This window comes from Alligator mississippiensis, chromosome 12 (assembly GCF_030867095.1).
Source record: "Alligator mississippiensis isolate rAllMis1 chromosome 12, rAllMis1, whole genome shotgun sequence".
NCBI lineage: Eukaryota > Metazoa > Chordata > Crocodylia > Alligatoridae > Alligator > Alligator mississippiensis.
The window spans coordinates 1,918,375-1,942,657 of NC_081835.1; the positions used below are offsets into that span (position 1 = coordinate 1,918,375).

The 24,283-nt window shown below is 44.7% G+C and overlaps 1 protein-coding gene across 37 annotated transcripts in view; it reads right to left on the reverse strand.

The window, feature by feature from the left end:
* Window positions 1-24,283, reverse strand: part of FHIT (fragile histidine triad diadenosine triphosphatase) — a 771,770-nt gene that overhangs the window by 485,100 nt on the left and 262,387 nt on the right. The gene's annotated exons all lie outside the window — the stretch shown is intronic.

Here is a 24,283-nt window from a genome sequence, read left to right on the forward strand (position 1 = left end):
TTTTAGGTTTATGTTTGTTTTTAAAAATATACATAAAGAAGAAAGTCCTCAGATATTCTTGGGCCAAGTACCCCCTTGGAAGTCAAGATTTTTGAATGGAAGCACAGCCTAGCTCCAGCACCACTATTCAGAGAGGAGATACACCCAGGATAACGATGAGTATATTGATCTGACCCTCACACACTGGCTGACATCGGCAGGCAATCACGAGTCAACCTTGCTGCAATTCGGGGTTGATTCCTTAGCCTCCAATACCCCGCGCTGCCACTTCACCACGACAAGGAAGCACGATGGAAGCTTGCTTTAAAAAATAATTAAGGAAGCAAAAGTCTTCGTCTCGCAACAACAGCTTGTATTTTTGTAAGGTTATCTCCACTTTAAGTAAAATGAGATATAGATATATCTCAATATCTATATCTATAGATGGATATAGATATCTGTCTATCTATCTATCTATAGCTATTGATAGAGAGAGAGCGAGAGAGAGAGAGAGAGGTTAGAGAAAGACAAGGTTATTTGGGTAAACCCAATATCTTTTATTAGGCCAACTCAGTTGGACATTGTTCTTTGCAAGCTTTCAGGTACAAGTACCGTTTGTCAGGGTGAAGAAGCATCTGCAGTTCGTCTGTGCTCTTCCTGGAGTGTGTACACGCACACACACACTCTCTAAGGCCCCCCCCTGCCCCCTGCCGTGATCCTATAATGACAGTTACAAGTTAGTCATGGTAATGCTGGAAACCCTGTGACAACTGTGATCCACTGGACACTGTCCAATGAAAGAATATATAGGACCATGGGAAATGTAGAGGAGTAGGGGCATTGGATCTGCACACCACAAGTCCCAGGATGCAATGCTTCATCACAACACGCACTTGGGATGGTCAATGTTCTGCTAGTGTAGACGTGCAGCAAAGATGCGTGCTGTGGTTACTTTTCCTTGAGTGTCGCTCCCTTCAAACCCTCCCTCCCAACACACACAGCTCTCTCGTGTGAATTTATTAAACGTTTCATGATAAAATCATAAGCTTATCCATTGCCTCTCCGTGCTAATGCAAGTTAAATATTTGCATTTAACTGGTCCAAGAGCTGCAAGAGCTCCTGAAAGAGCTTTTCAGCTGGTCTGGATTTGACACTGTTCTCCCATTCAGTGTCAACCTACTTATTTAGTATTCAGCAAATTCCTACCAAATTTCATTCTAAACACATGCAGAATGTTTTAAGTGGAAAAGTAAAAATAAAGAGACAATGATTTTCTTAGTTACTGCCTCCATTAAAAAAAATGACCTCAAACTTCAGCTTTCAATTGGCAATTGAAAGAATATAGAAATGCAGACAATAGCCGAGACATGCTGTAGCTAAGGAAATAAATTGAGTAGTATTTTCATCTCTTTCTTTCTCGTTCCCCCAACCCTTTTTTTCTCCTTTCCCCCCCCCAAACAATTCAATGTGCAGTGGTTTAAGCACATCATGCTGCATGCCCCTACTCTGTTCAGTATATACTACATTGTCATTTTTTATTGATGCATCTTTAAAAACACTAAGGACAAAGAAAGCCCTTTAATTTTACATCCATCTCTTTTTCTACTGGAATTTTATCCTCTACACTGGTGGCCTTACTTAGCAACATCTTCCAGCCATAACTGGGTGCAAGTTCACATGACCTCTCATCAGTGCTCCCTACTTTACAACAAGGTCCCCAGTTAACATTTTCCCAAGAAAGGCACCAGCAGGGCTGGGAATTTCAGAGGAAACAGGAGCTTTAGGTACCCAAGACCCTTTGAAAATCATTAACCATACACTTCATAAGCATTGAGCTTAATGACTGTACGAGTCTGAAAACTGTTGGAACTGGATTTATGACCCCGATACCTTGTTCTGAGTAAACCCCCAAACCCTCAGGCTGACCACAACCTTTCCATTTGATAATAGGCAAATTTTATTGACACACAGTGATAGCAGACTGGAATAATGCAAACAATTCTATATCTACCACTCCTAGAGCTGTCATCAGAGGGAAGGTACATGTGGCCAGCAGGCAAGCTTCACCCTGAAGCACTCTTGAATGTCAAATGTCATCAGCCTAGAGATCAGAGGCCGAGACCCAACCCCCCCACCCCCACAGTGGGGCGTGAGACGGGCTGGTGGTATGCCCCTGTCCATGGTGGCCTCGCGTTCCCCTCTTGGGGATCCTTTGTTGCTCTGAAATCCTTTCTTTTGTACTTTTTCCCTTCTGTGATGACTCTTCAACTCTGGCCACCGCTGATTCATCTCTCTGTGGTTGTCATACTGTCCTGTCAGCATATTCCTTTGTTCCACAAAACCATCACATGCACGCATCCTAATTTGAGCTTTCTCCTCATTTGGTCTGTTCCCCCAAAACCAGAAATCCCAAGGGCTCTGCACTTGGGCACTGCCACCTGGTGCCATCTTATCTCATGTTATGGAACAGTGTGGTACATGTCTTCAGTTCCCAGCCTGTGTGTCTATTCGTTGCTTGCCTGTCAGACTGGAAACTTTGAGAAACAGGCTTTTTAGAAGTCAGTTAACACTTGCTGTTCCCCTGGACTAGATGACCTCCTGAGGTCCTCTCCAGCCCTCATCGTCTATGATTCTGTGGACCACTGTTCAAATGCATATCTACTTTACCTATAAGCCAATTCCCAAAAGCAAACCTCTAAATACCATTTTCTAGCCATCAAAAACAAGGAGGAGAGAGTACGTGAAATGCCCTATGCTTCTGCCATCTTCCAAAGCAACTGCATAGGAAATGGAGGGCAGCTTTTGGGCTGTCCAAAACCTCAATGCATGCTTGTCAAGATCCACTTCAAAAGGTGTAGCCCTGTGTATACCACTGAGGGTACAGTATGACTGGTCCTTCTGCTCTGTCCGCACCCATCAGAGCTGATATGTGGCTTGCATTACTCTGTTCTCCACTGCTGCCTGGAAGGGTGAGACTTCACCACAAGTTATTTTTAAACCTCTGTCACATTTTCAAACAGCCATTTCGAATCAGTAGTGAAGAAAGTGTCAAAATAATTACTACTTAAAATGTACAGTGGTTTGCTTATAATGCCACCAAGCTAAAATATTTATATTTTACAATGAAAACACAATTTAACCATTGACTTCCATAGTCTAATCCAGGAGGAATACAAATGTACTATTGTTAACCTGTTCCAAATCTTAACCAAAGTACAGTACCAGTCCAGGGTGCATTGTAAATTCTGGTCTATTTTAAAAACTGTAAGGACAAGTTTTACACAGAGTTGAGGTGTCCCTGTTTTTCCCTCTGCCTTTTGTCCGTTTCTTTTATAAGCTTTATTTACATGAAAAGAAAATGGTTGCTTTTACAAAGCCAAACAATTTGTCTACTGCCCTTGACTTAGCGTGGTAATACACTGAAATGAATCACTCCATTACCTAGCTTAGGAGCTTGGTCTCTATTATTCTCATGCAATATTTCAGTGGTCTTCCTTTAAAAGTCCACGACTACAGAGGGCTCTCATGCCCCAGTATTTGAGGCCCCAAACACAACTCCTATTTTCAGTGCAGATAAATAATGCAATAGAGAGTGAGATTGCTTGTAAAGGTTGATCTCTAACCGCAAGTTTCTGGGTGAGTCTGTGAGAACAGTCGGAGAATCACAGAAAAGGAGGGTCAGAAGGGACATCAGGAGGTCATCCAGACCAACCCCCCACTCAAAGCACGACCATCTCCAACCAGATCATCCCAGCCAAGGCTTTGTCGAGCCAGGCCTTAAAAACCTCCAAGGATGGAGCCTCCACCTGTCTAGGCAACCCGTTCCAGTGCTTCACCACCCTCCTAGTGAGAGTTTTTCCTAATATCCAACCTCAACTGCTCTTGCTGCAACTGGAGCCCATTGCTCCTTGCCCTGGCATCTGCCCCCGCTGAGAGCAGCCCAGCTCCACCCTCTTTGCACCCCCCTGCAGGGAGCTGAAGGCTGCTATTCAATCCCCCTCAGTCTTCTCTTCTCCAGACTAAATCAGCCCAGTTCCCTCAGCCTCTCTTCACAAGTCATGTCCCCCAACTCCTGAACCATTTCATTGCTCTTGGCTGGACTCTCTCCAACTTGTGCACATCCTTTCTGCAGTGGGGGGCCCAAAACTGGACACAGGACTCCAGATGTGGCCTCCCCAGTTCAGAATTGAGAGGAATAATCACTTTCTTCAGTTGGCAGCCAACACACCTATCAATGCAGCCCAGGATGCCGGTAGCCTTCTCAGCACCAAGGGCACACTGCTGGCTCCTGTTCAGCATCTTGTCCCCCGTCATCCCCCAGGTCCTTTTCTGTAGAGCTGCTGCTCAGCCAGTCCGTCTGAAGGCTGTAGTGTGGTCCATGAAGACGGATAGGGACTGAAAGCTTAAAAACCTCTTCTCGGGCTGGTCCAGAGCACTGACAAACGGAGTCCAGTAGTAAACAGAAGTTTGGCGTGAACAATGCGAGGTGGAAGCAAGGTTGCCAGACTTGTTACCCAGCGCAGCAATTCTGGATGCTGGTAACTAGACCGGCAGAGCAGTAAAGCACCCCAAAGTGTGTCAAAGGCACAAACTTCTTTGAACTCATGTGCATCATTAGTAATTCATTTGGAAATTACTTATCGGAACCATTTCAGAATGCACATCAGGCCAGTTGCTTTGGTTTCTGTCATCCTGTCAATGAATGCAAAGTTGCACACTTCCAATTAAGAGGAAATAATTACAGGCTGCAGAGACCAGACAGCTGGACAATCCTCACATCTCAACGAACTAGTAAAGGAAAAGCTGAGGTTCTGAGAAAGCCACTTGCACTCAGGGATGCTCTGGAGACCTCGACCTTCCACTGGTATGACATGTTTTTCTTCCCGTAGGGACCCATACAAATGTCCTAAGACATCAAGCTGCATTTGGAGCCAGGCAGGTAGATTTCTGTCATTTCTGTGCACATACAGGTGTTTACCTGCGTGAGTCCAGATACAAGATAGAAATTAAAACCTTTTCTGTGGGTGACTCATTTTCAAGTAACAGAGCAGTTGCAATCGGCTGTCACTGGCCACACCTCTTATCTGACCCTCTGCTTCGGTTTTGTAAGCCAACAATCGTATGGTCAGAAATGCGAAAAAAAAATCCTCTCCTACTTTATATCAGTTGTTTTATGTCCATTTTCCACGTGAAACCTAGCAATGACTGAGTACAAGGTAATGTTCCAGACAATATCCTTTAAAGAGCGTCCCATTGTGAAACTCCAGTGCACAGAAGTGTTGCTGTAGAGTTTTACAATCTTCTCTACACGTATTTTTATCCATGTTCATAGCTAATGTAAGAATCCCCTCCACACACACACACACACACACACACACACACACACACACACACACACACACCGTCTCTTTTATCACTATCAAAAAGGAGAAAGAGGCATAAAACATGAAGGATGAGCACCCCATAAATTTTCAGGAGAAATCTCAGAACCAGGAAACGTGACGCTCAGTGGAAACTCATCCTTTGCCAGGACAAACAACCCATATATTTGCCTACCTGCTCTATTGGCTTTTGATGACTAGCCGAGCAAAATATGGAAAACCTACACTGCCAAACTAAACTACCACCATAACACTACAAGTCACAGCATTCCCAAGCGTCTCCTCCATGGTAATGTCCTGGCAAAACGTTGTAAATGTAAATACCCTGCATCCAATGCAGCTGTCCTGATGCAGGGAGAAATCGGTGAGGCATTAAGGTTCGCCTGGGCAAGTCAAATACTGATGAATGAGGCCTTTACCATTGTAATAACTATAGTGAGTAATGGAACAACCAATGCCTGTTATTAAGAAAGAACACTGAATAATGTATTACCAACACTGAGATCAAGGGAAAATACATTTTTATCAAGGAAAAAAAAAAGATTAATATCAATCATGGCTTTTTTAGAAGCAGAAAAGTGCAGTGCAAAAAGAGGAGAGTTTGAGGAAAGGCTACAGTATGCAGTAACTGCCTGAAATTATACTGTGAAAATCCTTTTTTCTAGGGTGGCTACCTAGGGCTACATTACATGCAGGAGGAACAATAAGAGATTGTGACATTTCTCTGAATATATTTATAGGTGCAAGGAAGAGTCTACTTTTGTGAAGCAGAGGCTGAGGGAAGTGGCAGGGCTACGGAGAATACCACACCGTGCATCGAAACCGCTGAGTTAAAGCGTATTTGCTTCAAGGCCACAAAACATGAGCGAGCTAACATGACAGAACAACGACGATTGCTCTCTGGCCCATCCCCTTCAGCGCACAACAATGGCTTTGAAAACAAGGAGAGAGAAAGAAGCCTTTGTGTTTTAATAGTCTTATTTGTTACCTGCGCAGCACTAGAGAGGCACATGCGTGGTGCTTTGCAAACAGACGGCAAGGCACCTGAGCCTTGTCCCCAGCGCCTTCCTCTCTCATTTGGGCACGCGCTTTTCAGACATCTGCCAGGGGCCAAACTGAAGCTGGACCAGGCCAGCTCTGTGGGAGGAGAACCAGGGTGGGTTAAGGGGAAAAAGCTGCAGAGGGAAACAAGCAGCTCTTTGAAAACTCAGGAGTCCAAATGGAAAAAACACCGGACAAAGAGAGCAGGGGGTGTTTTTAAGCATGGAGGTGGGTCGGCAGGATGGTCTCAGGCATGGAGGTGGGTCGGCAGGATGGTCTCAGGCATGGAGGTGGGTCGGCAGGATGGTCTCAGGCATGGAGGTGGGTTGGCAGGATGGTATCAAGCATGGAGGTGGGTTGGGTGCAACATGATTCTGGAAATTCAACCAAAGCTCAGTAATGAGCAAGGAGCGGTGTGCTGCGCTGCGCTGCGCTGCTAAGAGTCCCAGCACTGAGCTTGCTGCCCGGGCACCGCGACACAAGTGACCTCTGTGCCTCCCCAGGCCAGGGCACCTGTGCACTCGAGGCCTGGGAGCCTAGCACAGCAGCAGCCTCTTGCTGTGGGGTTGCCCTCACCTTCCCGTTCAGCACGCAGCTTTAGCAGCAGCCTCACCGTGGGGAGCTGATGCAGGGGGGCCGCAGGTCTGACTGCTGTTTCTCCCTGCAGATTACAGAACCGCAGAAAATGAGGGTTGGAAGGGACCCCACGCATCGCTTGAAGCAGGACCAGCCCCAACTACATCATCCCAGCCTAGCCAGGTCTTAAAAACCTCCAAGGATGGAGACCCCGACACCTCTCTAGGTAACCTGTTCCAGTGCTCCACCACCCGCCTGGTGAGAAAGATTTTTCCCCAAAATTCAACTTCAACTTCCCTTGCTGCAGCTTGAGCACATTGCTCCTTGCTCTGCCATCTGCCCCCACTGAGACCAGCCCAGCTCCATCCTCTTTGCAGCCCCCCTGCAGGGAGGTGAAGGCTGCTATTCAATCCCCCTCGGTCTTCTCTTCTCCAGACTAAATCAGCCCAGTTCCCTCCGCCTCTCCTCACCAGTCACGCCCCCCAACCCCCAAACCATTTTTGTTGCTCCCAACTGGACTCTCTCCAGCGTGTCCACATCCTTTCTGTAGTGGGGGCCCACAGCTGGACACAGCACTCCAGATGTGGCCTCCCCAGTGCCGAATAGAGGGGAAGAATCACTGCCCTCGATCTGCTGGCAACGCTCCTACCGATGCACCTTCTCCAGGGTGATTCTTCCATACGTGGATATAGAGGCATGGGATATAACCATTGAAAGGGCCCCTCCTGACAGTACAGGGTTTTAAAGGTCTCTTTACACTGCTCTGGCCCTTTTATATGGCTACAATCCCATGCAATGAATCACTGACTGTCATGGAGAAGGTCCAAGGGACCTGTCTGGGCCTCGAAGCTGAACAAAATGAAGAAAAGCATTACAGCGAAGCACAAGCTTCCTCAGGATAACAGAAAACAAAGGGCTCCAAGAGACGATATCTCAGATCTACCTGTATGCTATGCCACTGCAGTCAGGGTGCACAGGAGGGCAAACATGTCTTGACTTACCTACCGGTGTGTCATCAGACAAGGGATGTCAGTAATATTATTTTAAGAAACTTCCCTATCCTCCACAGAAGTATACAAGAAGTCAGTGTTGAAGGTGATGGGTCTAAACTTCATCTATATGAAATGACCTGACCCAGTACTGGCAGAAGAAAGTGACCTTTAATTCAGAAGGTTTCTTAACAGACGCCGCAAACTCATGTTTTGCTTTTTAAACTATTATTGACTAATAAACATATAGCTAATGTCTTTGGTACTAAGCAGCAAAAGCAGACTGAAGGAACCCAAGTTTCCATCTTCTTTAGAGGAAACTACTTTAAAAAACACTGTTAAAGGATCGTTGTGAGAAAATGCCTAACCTTCTACACAGACTAACGCCATGAGGGAGTGATGCTAGGGCTTGAATGGCCCATAGAAGACACAAACAAGATCATAAAAACAAGTGTACAGCAATACTTGAACAGCCAAAAAATAGATAAAACAAAATCATAAAGAAAAATTAAGAACTGAGCAGAATGGGTGAAAAGTTTGGAAATAAGATTGACCAGATGTAATTTAATTCCAAATATAACGTGTTGAAAACATCAGACTTCAGTGCTACCCTGTGAGCAGTACTGCGAATTAGCCATAGTCATAACATTTCCTAAAATACCCAAGTGTCCTCAACAAGCACTTGCATCTTGCTGTATTAATAAAAATGCATAATGCATATATATTTTGGAGAAGGCAGAAGATACTATACTCCAGTTGACCATACTGAAGCCAGATAGATTAAACAAATCATGTAATGAAAATTTACTATTAGATTTACTTCAATATATAAATAATACTGCTAGACATTGCTCTTCCTTTATTTTTAGGGTACTGTAGGTTTTTCCCTTCCCATTAGATTTCTTCTTTAACCTACCAATATATTGAAGCGTGTTGCACAAAAAAGCGGGCCTCCCTGGAAGTCGATATTCTGCATGCAGGATGGTTGCTATATAAAAATAAATCGTACTGATTGTATTTCTAATTACATAACCCACAATTCAGCATACATGTAAACAACTAAATTATTCACGTTATGATTAAAAGAGGATGCAGTGCTGCTCTAATACAATCTCTCTCAGCATATAATAGCTGTTGCCCCGGTGCATGCGTTGCGCTTGCCTTGTTCCCCCTTCTCACTCCCACTGAGGATTTAAGCCAAAGGGCAGAGGGAGGGGAGCAGACGGGACAGCCGAGCATCCTGTGACAGTTCACAAACGCGCCAAGCTGCCAGTTAACAAATGGGAAATGGGGACCAAAGGGACCGATGCACTGAGTTCAGGAGGGTCCCGTGATCCATGCATAGCGCTTGAACTGGAGCATCCCAGGCTCAAAGCTCTTCTCTGCCATGTACCGGATGCATGACCTGGGCAAGTCGCTTACAGACCATTGCCTCGGTTTTCCATCCGTAAAACAGAAGTAATAATATTGCTTTCTCTTTGTCCATCCTTTGTCTTTGCTATCCAGACTGTAGGAACTTGAGGGCAGGATACGTCTTGATTATATACAGCGTTCACCCCAACGGAGATCTCTAGACCCAACTGTAACAACTGGTAATCCTGAACAGTATCTAGCTCTTGGCCCTCTGAAAGCCTCTTCTGTGAATATGAGAAAGAAAAACAGTAATCTCACTGTCAAGCATTACAGAAAATGCGTTAGATGTGAATACTTTGTTGTACGCCTATGGAACGTATTGACACACACGTGCAAATACTTAGTTTTGGTATATCAAATGCATCTTATTCCCCAAAACAAGATGTCAGATCAAATAGGATCACTTTTCAAGCGACATTTTAATTGTTAAAATGGTGATCAGCAGCTTTCAAAATAAAAACTTCTTATAGCCTATCATTTCAAATATCATCAAATCGCAATGCCGTCGCTTCAGACACCACAGGTGACTTGCCACAGCACAGAGCTGATATTATGCAGACCGAATATCTTTCTTGCAGTCCTTTTCAGAGCGGTCCCCAAAACGACGCCTTTTCTTTCAGGTGCAGAGAATTTGTCTTCTGTAGGAAAGAATCTATAAACCCGAAGGTATTTCTGCGACGTTTCTATATATCATAGCTATAGGCTCAGCCTTGGTGCACAGTTTTCACAAAAATTAGCTGCTTTTTGGCAGGGTGTTTAAGAGGAAAACGTGCTGCTTCTGAACAGAGCTAATGACAAGAAGCTTCTCAAAGGGTTGGAACATAGTTTCAAGCTATAAAATGCAGCTATATTTCAATGACAAAAGTCATTGTCATCAAAAGTGTCTCTTGCCGTCTCAAACTCATGAATGTTCTGCACTTTCCGAGTTTCATTTTATGGCACATTTGATCTTGAAGAATCTGGAAAGAGATATTCTCCCCTTCTGAGAGGAGCACACAGCCTTTTCCCTTGAATCTTAACTGCTGAAGCTTACATCTTAGTGGGAACGCATCAGTCCTGATAGCATTTCAATGGATGTGCTTTGCAACTGTATATTTTGACTTTTATATCCGTTTTGATCACACAAAACATTTTGTTCAGACTTAGCTCAATGCTGTTTAGAAATTCTGTTGTAGTTTCATATCATTAATATATACTGCTCCATCATTTCTGACAATACGTACACAATATAGGAAATTATCTCAACGGTCTGGCATTAGGCGCACACAAAAATTGAAAATTGATTTACGTTGCAGGGGCTGTGTTGTTTTTGGTTAATGCTTATGTTTCCCAAGGGAGGTAAATGCTGGTGTCTGATCAGCTCTCATGATAATCTGGGAGGATTCAAGTTGCAAGTTCAGGCTGTTTTGTGTCTCCAAAAGCAAACTGACCTTTGCTTTGCTGAGCGCAGCGTCTGGACTTGCACACAACAAAGCGCATTGCTCATCGCGTGCGTGGCAGCTGCTGGAACGACCTGTGCCCCAAACACCTCCCGTCTCGCCAGGCGCACCCTGCTCCGTGTCACAAACCTGGTGCTGCCATCTCTTTTGGGACCGGAAACTACAGCCGGACGAAAAGCCAGAGTATTTACCATGTCGTTCGATGGCAAATAATTTACTGGGGCAGGGGAGGTGTTTCAAAGGGTTTCACTTTGATTTTGCCGACACAAACTGAAGTGAGCTGCCCGCAAAAGCCCCCAGACTGCCCATCACGCCTGGGACAACTTAAAGAAACTCCCGCTGCCGACCCGAGAGCCTCAAATGTCTCAGCACCTCCGGCTGCACCGTGTGGGGTCCTCGGATGCCGGGCTTTCATCTCTGCGCCCAGGGGTCCAAAAAGCCTTGGGCCCCCCACAAATTAGGCTCCCAAGCCCCTTACCAAGCAGCTGCCAGGAAGTCTAGGCCAGCCTCCGGAGGCAGCCTGCCTGCACCGGGGGGAAAGGTGGTTTTCGAAACTTTGCAAACAAGCCTTCCTCCCATGCTTGCACCAAACACTGGGTGCAAACCCCCATGCGGCAACCAGTCCCCCCAGGTCTGGCTCAGGCTCAGACCCTCCCTCGGAGCAAGCAATGACCAGTGTCCAACCAGCTTGCCTCCAGCAAAACACTGGTGGTGTAGGACAAATGTACTTGGGAGAAAAACCTTTGCTTGCCAGCAAACCCCATTTGAACTCTTTAGTCTTCTTTAAATCTGCCTCTTCCCCTCCTGGCCAAACAAATGAGAGCACTGGAGATACGGTCCAGGACCTTGGAAACCACTAGCAGGTGCCCACTGTCTTGCTAGGTTGCCTCCTCATACAATTGCCACTGAATTAAAGCATTTAGGCATATAATAAACACCCCCCCACCCCACTATAAATTCAATCAAGGCATTTGCATGGGAAGGCTTATAATGCCTTCTCCTCGCTGAGCTGGTCTCAGACAGTGTGCATACTCTTATCCCATACCAATATTCATAGATTAATACAGCGCAATTCCCACAGTATTCATAACCTTATTACACCGCGGCTCCACTTCTCTCATAATCCACTGTATATATTGCATATCACGTTTGATTATCATCATTTTAAAAAATGTTACCAATCTACACCACCTATTTGTGTGAAAAATGACACTGTGCTACCAACCCAGTATTTCGGCATATAAATCTACTTCCATCCTGGTAAAAATGTGTTAATTTAACCATCAGATCTTTACTGCTTAAAATATAACAAAAGTTTTAACATTCAAATGTTATTATCCTTCTTCTCGCCGTCAAGTCAGTATGACAGAAGTAAATGGGCTTTTCCACCCACCTTGCTGCTGCTGGCTAGCTACATTTTGAACATAACAGCATAACTGGACTCACACCAGGCTTTTGCGATTAGTATCCATGAGATGTTGCATGCCTGATAACAGAAATCGACCTTACTTGGATTATATCAGAATAAATCCATTTACTGAAAATGACCTCCTTCATAAGACATTTTCAACACAGAAAATATGGCTCACAGCTCTCGTTACTGTTATCTAATTCCTGCGTGCACCAGATTGCACAATTTACTTTGGTACAACCAGCTCTTGCAAGGGAAACATACAGCATTCAAATGCCTCGGTCATATTACAAGACAGGGTTCACGCAAAGCTGTTAGAAAACACATTGAAGAGAAAACTTCAGCTAATGTCATTCAAACATCTGAAAAGGGGGACGGGGACAGGTTTGCAAAAAGATGAAGCTCTGATCATCGTCCTGTATCTTATGCAAAGCCATGGTCAAGGTCAGCTGTACAATCAACAACTCCAGATCAGACAAAGCTTGAGACATCCTGTTTCAGAGACAGTCCTGGCTACACCGAGCTCCTTCCAAAAGCAGCTGAGCACCCGGTTTGGGGGAACATGGAGCAACATGCAAGTCCCATCCAGTCCCAGCTAACCACAGGCATGTCTGTCAAGTGACAAATACAGGTACGGGAAAATTCCCTGTGGCCAGAGGTGAGAGGAGAGCAAGTGCTGATTTCATCTGAACTAAAGGCTTGCCTATCTACCCAGCAAAAGGAAGTCACCAACTGCAAAAGTGGCAGAGGGACGCTGAATGCTTTGGGGACAAATATGACCCGTTTACATACCCTCCTTTTTAGCCCAAGGTAAAAGCAAACTGTACCCCGGAGCAGGCAAGCAAAGCCTGGCTGGGGTTCAGTCGTTACCTACACAATTTGTCGAGCCTAGCACGCGCTGAAGCCAGCGGGTGGAGACCTGCACGTTTGAAATACAGGTCCTCTGCCAGCGGGGCCTGGGTGTCAGAGACAGGGTCATGTTTGCTTGTCTTGTGCTCTAAAAAAGGCCCCTTCAGTGCAGGGTTTGTCTGGACGATCCCTCCCCCGTGTGCTGTGGACAGTCAGATGTTGCAGCGCAGCATCATGACAAATGCCACCACCTTTATGCTATGGACATGCAAGAGCATCATCGCGATGCAACGCTCTGATGTTACCCAGCTCTGCCGCCAGATGCAAAGTACTAAACTATGTCCTCCGGTGACGCTCAGTTTGCTCACTACCTCTCCCAACGGCATTTTATATTTACAGACACTCTCTCGGGATTGTCTGGTGCGTATCGAAGCCTCCTTGTGCCGTGCCCATAGTCTCTTAATAGATGTCCTATTAAAATGTCTCCCACTGACAGCGTCACTCAGTCTCTTGCAGCTCGGGACCCTGTGCTGCATCTCTCCAGAGTTGCTTAATTTAAGCTCATTTTCACAAGCCACAGATGCCAAAGCTAGATTGGCTTGTTGATTTCCTGTATAAATCAAACTGAGAGGGGAAAAAAAAAGACACGATGGCAGCAATATATCTTTTCCATTCTATAGCACAGTGGGGCAGAAATGCATCAAGGTCAAAGCTACAGCGAGCACTGTTGAGTTTTAGAGGCCTAAAACGCCTCCCCGGTAAGAGTGGGTTTTTTGTTTTGTTTGCTTTATAAAACTTTTACTCCTTTACACCATTTTTCTAGCAACAGTGGGAGGTCCTGGCATGTTCCTCAGTAAGGCAGAGCTATTCTCTGCAAGAATCGCACATCATTCGCAAGTGTGGTGTCACAATGGCCTAACGAAAGACTAGGTAGGTAACAGCTGCCAGTTTTACTCGGCTCTCTTGATGCTCACCCCACACGCTGGCTTGCTTTTTATTTTTACTGCTGCCAAATATTGTGAAAATAGTTTAAAATGCAATATCTGTAACGACCCTAATGTTCCTTGATTGTGCTCCGTTTCCTTTCGGGCAACAGTCTCTATGATTATGCTTGGTCCCTAGTCTCACTGTACAGAATTACACAAGTCGCATATCAGCCCATAAACCTGATCTAAGCAAATCATTTTGAATTGGTTTTCTCTGCATTTTCTGTTCTTTTCCCAGGGTTGCATCACTTCAGGCATCAACAAACCATGTTTTTAGTGTAACTCCCTTTAACTTGGCAAGATTAAAAAATAAAAAGACCATTTACAGTCACTCGGTGAATTAGAATAACAGAGAGGGTATTATGCTGCTATTTGTCAGTAAATCTGATAACATTTTAAACAAGAGTTGGACATCAGGTGACTGGCCTGAAATTAAGCGTGGGATAAACTTTTGAATAATCTGCTAAAAACGCTGTGGAATCGCGTGCTAGGAAAGCTTTCTAATAAGATATTCATGAGTAATTAGAAACCTATAGACATGTTTAAATCTCAATCTACAACCTGCAGAACGAAATGGTTTATTTAACGCACAGAAAACTTGGCAAGGAACTGGGCTGAAATTTCTTCTATAGGTGCAAGGATTTTGTTGGCCTTCGTTAGTCACAAGTATATTAAAAACTCAGCGCTATCTCAAACCCCACTTGTTTCTGCAGCTCAGTTATTGCATTAAGACGAGGTCCGATTCTGTGATCTACTCATCCAAGTACGTATATCAGTCCTACGAACTTGGATGGACCTGGATCGTTTCTCATGGAACATTTTCATTCAGCTACTGTAGTCTTTTTAAAAGAGTGGATATACATGGCCAGGTATAAGGTTATTTTAAAGGCTATTTCAAACTGACAATCCGGATGTGCACAGCACAAATGAGCAGCTCAGCCCATGGCACTTACCCTTTCCTTTTCCTTCCCTAAGCTGGCCTCTCCTTTTTTGTCAGTCTGAATTGCAACCACCAACACAAACACCTTCACCTTCTGCAACCAGAACTCGTGGTAGAGGCGATATCTTTCGTTAGACCAACTAAAAGTTTGCAAAAACATCTCTTTTATTCACAGTCTGGGGCAGAGGAAACAGGGGGTTCATGGAAGGCGCAGCGGATGGCTGAGCAACTAAGGAAAAACAGAAGAAATGAGAAGAAAAAGGAGGAATTTGATAGTAGCTCTCATGCCATAATCCCACAGACACAGAACATCCCTCTGCAACCAGGGAGTAAAAACAGAAGAGTAAAACCTTTAGTTTCTTAATCTCAGCCAGGCCTGTCCAGCTTCTAAGTGTCCGTGGGTTGAATGCCACATGGGCGGCACACCGACGGGCAGCACCAGGTCCCGACTCTGCCTGCTGTCCGGGAGCAGCAAAACGAGGGGTGGGAGCGATGGTCTGGAAGGAGCCCGCGGGCTGCCAGCTGGTCAGCCCTGATCCAAGTGCCACGAGTGCATAGCTCTTATACGGAGCTTTCCCTCTTCCAAACCTGCAGCAGCTAATCAGTTCACATCAGTAATTCGCAGCAAGTCTGAGTGCATCAGGCACACGCACGCTGTCTGTGCACACTCGCAAACACAAACGTGCGCACACAGTTTACCCGCTGCTTCCTGTAGGCTGAGAGCTGTTGGGCAGAGACTCTTTGCTATTTGCTTGCTCTACACCTAGCGTGACAGAATCCTTATCCTTAATTGCAGACCCGAGGGGCTGCCATGATCCAGCTACCCTACAACACCTTCGAACACCTTGCGCGGGGAACAACGGCGCTTTGTCTGTACAGCTGCCTCTGCGGTCGCACGAGCTGGCTTTCATGGAGCTTGCTGGAGGACTGCAGTGTATTACAATCGGACAATTGAATCAACAGCTTCATGATTCGTTTTAGTTAGGATCATACCAATTTATAGAAGCAATCTATGCCATTTCTTTTCCTACAAACAAAATTATTTTGCCTAACCTTTCCCATTCCCTTTCAGATTGGAGCAAAGATGTGAGAGTGACAGAGGGAGTGGCTGCTCGGAAACCAGTCCAATTCGGAAATAACTGTGATTGTACGTGCAAGGAGAGAGATGCTGCAAAATTCGTTACCCCTTGCTGTTAAAAAAGACTTACCGTTGCTCGTGAATAGCACGAATAAATAATTTTCCTTTTGCCTTTTCTTCTGGACTTACAGACACATTGAGTGGCTGTCTATACTGGGATGCTATTGCTGTATCAGGTAAGGCATGCATTCGAAGCACAGTAGTTATTTTTGCCACCAACAACTATAGGAAGCATACGTCTGGATGCTCACCGGGCTGATACCCCACCAGTCTTTCCAGCATCAGTGCAGGGAGGCTGGACCTCATGATCCAGAGAGGTCCCTTCCAGCCCCTAACATCTAGGAAAAAACCCTAATTCCACACTAAGCGTGCTTTTTCTACACTGTGTTTTATGATAGCCCTCTCCCAAAACTGACTACGCTACACAGTGGAAGAAGAGTGCTTGTATCAAGAGCTGATACAGAACAGCCAGGCTGTCCCAGGCTATTTCCATGTGTACACATGCAAGCAAAACGAAGGAAAGCACCAAAAGCGTAGCGAAGAGACAGCAAATATAAGCATACTTTGCTCAGTCAACAGGTTACAGGTTGCTAAACGTCTGGGACAAAACCTGACTTCTGCTGGAGCTTAATAAAGCAGTCTCCAACATAAAGACATTCGATTAACTACCTCAACCCATCAATAATTCTAGCAATAAGTGAAACATCCTGGAGAAAAAAAAACTACACCAACTGGCTTCTCTTCTCCAGCCATCGCTGTGCTATTTTTCATTCCCAATTACTTTAAAATGAACGGATCCGAAGCGATTCAGACCCGGGTTGTGCATTTGCACCATCCGCAGAGCCGGACACCTTCACGCTCCAGGCAAGGCCACCACAGCTTTACCCAGCCAGTGTTCAAAACAAGAGAAACACGAACTGCCAACAGTTGCATGGGAAGCTTATTACTGCGTCTATTAATAGGGACAAAAGCTTCATCCATTTAAAAAGGTTTTCCTATTTCATAAAAATTACTCTTTAAACCACTTAAAGAAATATGGCCTGCACCAAACACTTACACAGCAGTTTCAATAGCCAACCAGGCTGCCTTGCCAGCCCTTTATTCTGACGTGCAGCCCTGCATGCAGGCGATGGAAACTAAACCAAGATGATAAAAATTGCCACTTCTGTAACACACCGTCCGAATATCTCAAAACTCTTTCGAAAAAACTGAGTCTTGATCTCCACATAAAATGGGTATGCTTATTTCCAGTTTACAGATGGGAACACTGAAGCCAAAATAAAACACTGGGAGTCAGTGAAAGAGCCAGGGAAAAAACCCAGAAGCCCAACCTCCTTCACTGAGCAGGTCCAATCAAGGATTGAGGGCTTGGACCAAAGCCCAATGAAGTCAATAGAAAGCCTCCCAATGAACTCCAGCGGCACTGGTCATGCTGACGTTATAGGAAGATGAAGAACTAAGATGTTTTCTTACATTATCTTCACTATTATTCTGACAGCCAGCAAGCCTAAAACAAGAACCGATACACTCCCAACAGAGAAAGCACAAGCAAAACCAGGTACTGAACCGTGTAAGTCTCTTGCTACAAACCACGTACACCGAGAAAAAGGACATCAAACAGAATCCTTAAAGGAAAGCTTCCTAAATCCGGCATTCATATCTTGTTACAGAACTGAAAAACATGGACATCTGCTGGGAGCAAATCAGCAAGCCTAGCTTCTAGAAAGGACAGAACACACGCAGGTGTGGCGGGGTTGGCTTCTGGGTTTTCCCCCTGGAAGAACCACCCCATTATATTTATTTGTTCATTTATCGTGCCAGTGTGGTTTCACAAGCCGTGGCTGGCTATGAATGTGGAGCGGAGCCGTAAATGATAAATTATGCAAATTATATTCAGCCTGCTTTTCTGCAATCTCCTGTTTCCAAACTTCAAGAAATCGCTCGTTTCCATACGTCCAGTTAATCTTCTCTTCTCCAGTAACCTTTCACGAGAAACACTAGGGAAACTAGTGACAAACTCGGCAACCTTTCTAAAAGCTTATCACTCCATCCCAGCTTTATGTCTTCTGCCACCCAACAAGTTCAGAGCACTCCCAGCTTAGCTGGGTGACCAGGCCTCAATTATGTCTGTGGTCACGTAGTTCCCAAAGAACAAATGCACAAAACGTGCATCTTTGTTGCCTTGGAGATGGCCCAAGGACATACTTATAGATTCTGCAGCCTCCCGCATGGCGCTTCATGTCCACAACCACGTTATCTGAGTTGGTTGCTCAGAAGCGGACTGAGCCATTCTGTCTCAGTGCTAAATACTTCCACGGCACTGCCAGCTCCTCTTCGGTTAAAGTGCACGCATCCCAAAGTTTTCTGAATGCATAGTTAAGGGTATTGAACGAAAAAAAATCTATACTGTGCCTGCAAATCTTTTTTGCAGTTTCTTTTATTAATTCTAAAACGAGAGCTAAACAATTGAATTGCAACATTTCTAGGACACAATTGTTAAAAATGAGCCTGAAGTAAATCTTCAAACAACGTTTGTGTCTTGGGACCAACCCAAACACGGGACAGAGTCAGCTGCCCGTTAGTCCATAATAGATCAGCAATTCCAACGGCCTGGTCTGTAACCGTACACTAAAGACCTAAACAATTCATCCGAGTTGCAGTTATCCCCAGTTCATCAGGACTTCCCTGTTTGAAAGACATGCACCTCTGTTCATCTAGAAATCTACATTTCTATTGCTGAAATAAAAAAAAGCCACCTTCTCACTTATTTACAACTTACAGTAGTTGGCAACCAAGCTATTTTTATTTGGGTATTATTATCCCACGCTAATGAAGGTGCTAGCTTTTAGTGTTGCAGTAGTAAGACTCTGTGACAATTGTCTTTATCAGATCTGATTTTTAGGGGGTTTATTTTGCCCAACTACAGCCACTTTGGCTGACATTTTCCAGGCCTGTTGCCTGTCTCAGACTTAATACTTTGTGGAAAAATTCAGCCCAGATGGTTCAGTAGCTTCCAAGAGAGATGATAAGGAAACGTGTGTTGTTCTCCCTTTCTTAAAACATTTTGGTGCTGTTTTCTTTGAACTTTTGGAGCAGGAGCTCTAAATATAATGGAGGCATATCCTGTGCGTCAGGGCTGTGGTTGTCCAGATTTGCCCAAGTCTACAGTGGGGAAAGGGTATGGAAACCCATACAAACACGTCTAGTGAAGACTTGAATTCTGCAGCTAAAATTCTCCAAGGCTCCAGCGCCTCAAACTCCTCGTGGTGACTGAATCATTCATCATGATCCTGACAAGAGCTAAAAGGGTGAAGCTGTGTTTTCCCTGCAATCGCTTGTCTTAGCTGCTCTGGGCTGGAAACAGAAAACATCTCATTTGAATGCAGGAAGAATAAACACCAGACCTAGGAAAAAGGAAGGACTGGCTTAGGATTGCAAGAGGAGTTGAAGAGAAACTGTGGCTGGCACCCGACATGGAAGGACGTGCACTAGCGGGGTACAGACAGGAAGCCCGCACGGGAAGTGGGGGAAATGACACGTTGCTCTTGAAGGCCAGGGCATGGGGGCTACACTGAGATCGGACGGAACGTGAGGGATGTAGAAAACTCACTGGGGTAGGGACTAGAGAGCTGGCGGGGGGTGAGGTAAGGGGGTGGGACGCAGCTCTGAGTAGGAAGGTGCAATGGGGGAGCCAAGCCAGTCATGGCAAAGGAAGCGGGACTGGAAACCAAAGAGGCTGTGTCCACTACGGGACACACAGCTCTTCCAAGCCAGGAATGTTACAGAGGGATCCTGAGTATTGTCATTTCTCTGCTCTCAGCAAATGCCTACTAGATCCGCCGGCAAAGCACATCGCCTCCCTCCATAACACTGGTCCACGTAAAGGATGGCCATCAACTAGCCCTCTGATCCATTGCTACATTAACACCAGTGGGCCAAGACACGACATGTGCTGGATCCAAGGGTCCCAACCCTACTAGCAAGGCAGATCCACAGCAGAAGGAAGTTTGCATTTCAGTCTGTTTCTTGTTTGTAACCCTAGGAAGGTGAAGTTACCAGCTCAAACAGTTCAAATAAAAATTAGGTAGCTGGTTGAGTCAAGCGCTCAGCAGTTAGGAAGCACCAACACTGAGCTTCCTGTGCACCTAGTTTCAGCTCCCGGTGCACCTGCATTGCCATGCTTTGTTTTGGTTTTTTTTAATGACATGTTCACACGGCATTTCCCCCCCACACTGGACTCCTGCCTCATCCAATGCATACATACCATGAGCTGCTCTGCAAATGAATTAGGGTTCTCCCGTCCATCGTAGTTCCCACGTGAAACAAGAGAAATCGCTTAAACCAAGTTTTCCACATGTTACCGCTAGTTGCATGCACCGCCTTTTTCTCGCAGCCCACCTTGACACCCTGGGTCTGATCTCCAGACAGGCTGCACACTCACAGCTGCAAGAGAAGCCAATGGATGTTGTACCTGCAACTCCGTAAGTATTGCATTATTCTAAGTACTCGGAAAAAAATCAAGTCCTTACCATCTCAGACAGGGCACCCAAATTTAGCAGCCTCGTCTGACCTTAATCTCTGTGTCTCAACTCCCCATCTGTGAAAGAGAGATAACACCACCCCCTCATCTTGCTGGGGTTTTGTGAAGATAGATTAATTAATTCCTGTGAAGCATTTGGATACCACAGAAAAGCCCATGAGGAAATTAGGAATTCTGTCTTCAGATCAGGGTTTGAATAGTATTCAGTAAATACGGCCTAGGACCACCTACTGAGAACAGCTAGGAGAAAACAACACCCTGAATAGCAGCTCATTAATTGAACACTGCCCATCCTATATGCTGAATGCAGGAGGGGTCCAATGGAAATAAAAATGCAGTATGTGGTAACATAATTAAACCATCCTGCAGATGTGTTAGATGACTGAACTAAGCTTGCACAGGCAAATTTCATTCTGGCATTTCCTAACCTCTTGACTTCGCAGTCTTAATTATGCTCTTTTCAGTGCGTGCGTGTATGCGTGTGTGCACGTGTATGTGCATATGTGCATGTGATCCACCTATAGGAAATGATTTATGCTTACATTGCAAACCTCTCTCTGACTATTTCCCTCCAGAGCTGATAACGAACAAGGGCAGGTTAAAAAAAATCCATTACAAAAGACGATATCGAGCTTGCCTGAACTTGGTAAATGCAGCATGGTTTCTGTTTTTCTCTTCAATTGCCAAGGCACCGGAAACATGCAAGCACTACTTCTATTAGCACATTATTTATTAAGTCTTTAGATAAGAAACTTCAGGAAAATATAACAGAGCAGATCCCTACTATATTACCTGGACTACATCATTTCCTGAATTAACCACCACCATGGGCTTCCTTCTCCTCTGCTAGTTCCAGTCCTAGCAGAAAGGCAGCAGAAGCTAACTCGAGTGGAGACAGGCCATGGAAAGGAAATAGCAGCTCTACAGTATGCTGCCTCCCCGCTCTGCCCCTTCTCTGCTGAGGAGGCTTTGGCAGGGTTGCTTTCCACTGCAAAGTTCCAGTCTTAAAAATGCAAGCAAAACATTTCAAAAAGAAGCTCACTGTGGCATGCCCTCGCAAGGGATGATTAGTGCAACGGCCCGCCAAGCAACGGGCTGCTTTGAAGAAGGGGAGCTGGTTTCACTGGCTAGGGGCACAAATGACATAAACCAGTATATGTGGTTGGAAACCAGTTCAGATCTGTACCACAACAGAAGTTCAATGCGCATAAACCACTTTCAAAATGGCTTAAACTGGTTTAAGATAAACCTGGATGAATGTAGTATCAGACTGAATTGATTTAGATTACATTGGTTTATTGAACTTCTGTCCCAGATCCCCTCCAGATTCAAGTTAACTCACATCCCCCAAAATCCCAGGATGCTTAGCACCTCCCCCACAGCCCCCCCCCACTAGTCTTGGCCCAAGCTGTCTGCTCCAGCCCAGCAGGGATGTGCTCTAGCGCCCCCGGCTTCTGGCCTGGGCCACTGCAGGCACGTGGCTGCATTTCTGGGATCGAAAGTGAATGTCTGTTCACTTGCTTATCGGTTCAATCTGTGCAGCTTAGACTAACCTGTGACGACTGAATTAGTTCAGCCTTGGGCTTTTTGACTACCTCTACTTGGCCATTTAGTCTAAATGGGAGTAATGTCATTAAAGCCAGTAAAGCTACAATAGTGTAGATGTGAGATCAAAATCTGACTCTTTCAGTTCACAATGTTTCCTGGAACGCACTGGAGTTTTCTTACACAGGTGTGCCCTACCTAATGTTTCTACCCACAGATGTCATCTTTTAAATACAGGCATACCTTTTTAAAAACAGAGCTAATCCTGAATTTACTGATTGGTTTGTTTTGGTTTGTGGGGGGGGGGGGTGGAAGGGGGACAATAGGAAATATATATTCCCCCTGTCCTTGGGCCTAGTCCTACAAATCTCAAGCATCTGACTTGAGTAGTCCCATTTAATTCATCTGGAGTCATTGGAAAACTAAGATTACATATACCCTTACACATCTACAAGATGTCAAGTAATGACTTAGGATATGCAAAGCCTACTCTATTTAGCTAAAATATTTGTTCCCTATGAGTCCATATAATCTCGGTAAAATTAATGTTCTTGAACCATAAAAACAACAAATGTTACATTTTTATAATTTTCTGGAAAAGCATTCTAAGGGGCACCGTATACACAGAATATTCCATCTGGCCAAAAATAAAACAGAGCAATAGAAAAACAATGACTTTTAAAAACACATAATTAGAACTAAGAGCAAATTTATGAAGTGATCCTCCCACTTGCAGCTAGTAATAAAGACATACACCTCTGCGCATATTATCAGCGTTTATATAGTCGTTTCATTTGGTTACAAAATGTCTCAAACAACTTTCACACTACTGTACATTATTTCAAATACTTCTGTTGATTTTTTTTTTATTTAACTAGTTCATTGTTGGTGTAATTTGGGACATTATAGTTTCAACAGTAATATTTTTGGTACTAGAGCAAAGTTTGTGATATGCCCTGAAATAATTGTATTTGCCTTTAGCAAACATGTTATTTGATTTTTGAACAAAATGGCTGATAGAGGCTGATGAAAATTACTCCAGCTCAGAATGCACCAACAGATGTGCTATCTGCCAAGGGATTTCCCTAGAAAATTTCTAATTTTCTTCTATCAGTTTAGAAAAGGTTCATTTAAAATCTGTTAAAATGTATTAATGTGCAGTGTTGCATTATATCCACTTACGGACAGAAAGGGGAAAAGATGTTCAGAAATCTGAACTCCAGCAGCTTGAGGCTGTAACATTTCTACACAATCTACCCAGAATCCAAAGGGTTTTTGTTTTTTTTAAATGAACAAATATTTAAATAGTTGGTATCCGTGAAACTAAAACATGCAGTTTTATTCACAGAACTACTATAGCATCTCTCGCTTGATGAGACTTTTAAAGCCAGAATTCACAGACAGCTTTTTAGAGAAGTCACGTGTCCACTCCTCATCTTGGGAACTGCTGGTCCAGGTGTTGGATTTCAGCAAATTGTGTCAGGATCCTGAATCGCAGAAATATGCATTTGAGCCCAGTAGAAGGTCGCTGTGTAATGGGCAGAATGTAACATCTCCAATTTATTAGGTTAAACCAAATATCATCTTTCCCAAGCAAGATCTGCAGGAACTTCAGAGGAACTAGCCAAGGCAGTGACCTTCATTACTGTTTGCCTCTGCAAGTCAAAGCTCTACAAACCCCAGAGACATCACCATTAATCCAGAAAACGAAGCCAGCCAAATTGCTTGGCAGACAATGATCTAGCCACAGTAATCTTCACATTTCCCTCCGCCGGATCAGATTACTGACATTTGTTCAATTGGAGCTGAAAACAAGAGGCGATGCAGTAACTCCCGTCTGGAAACAACACAGTGACCCACCTCCTTACCTCGAACAGGGAAAACGCGCTCCAATACTTCATGGCCTTCCTATGCATCTCCAGGCCCCGTCCAGTTTGGTCTACTTGAGAAACTCTTTTCCCCATCAGCGACCCAGGCAGACAGATGAGTACCCGGGGACGATGCAGTGAATGAACCCAAGAAAGACAATGTCGAAAAATTTCCGCCATGTATCTGC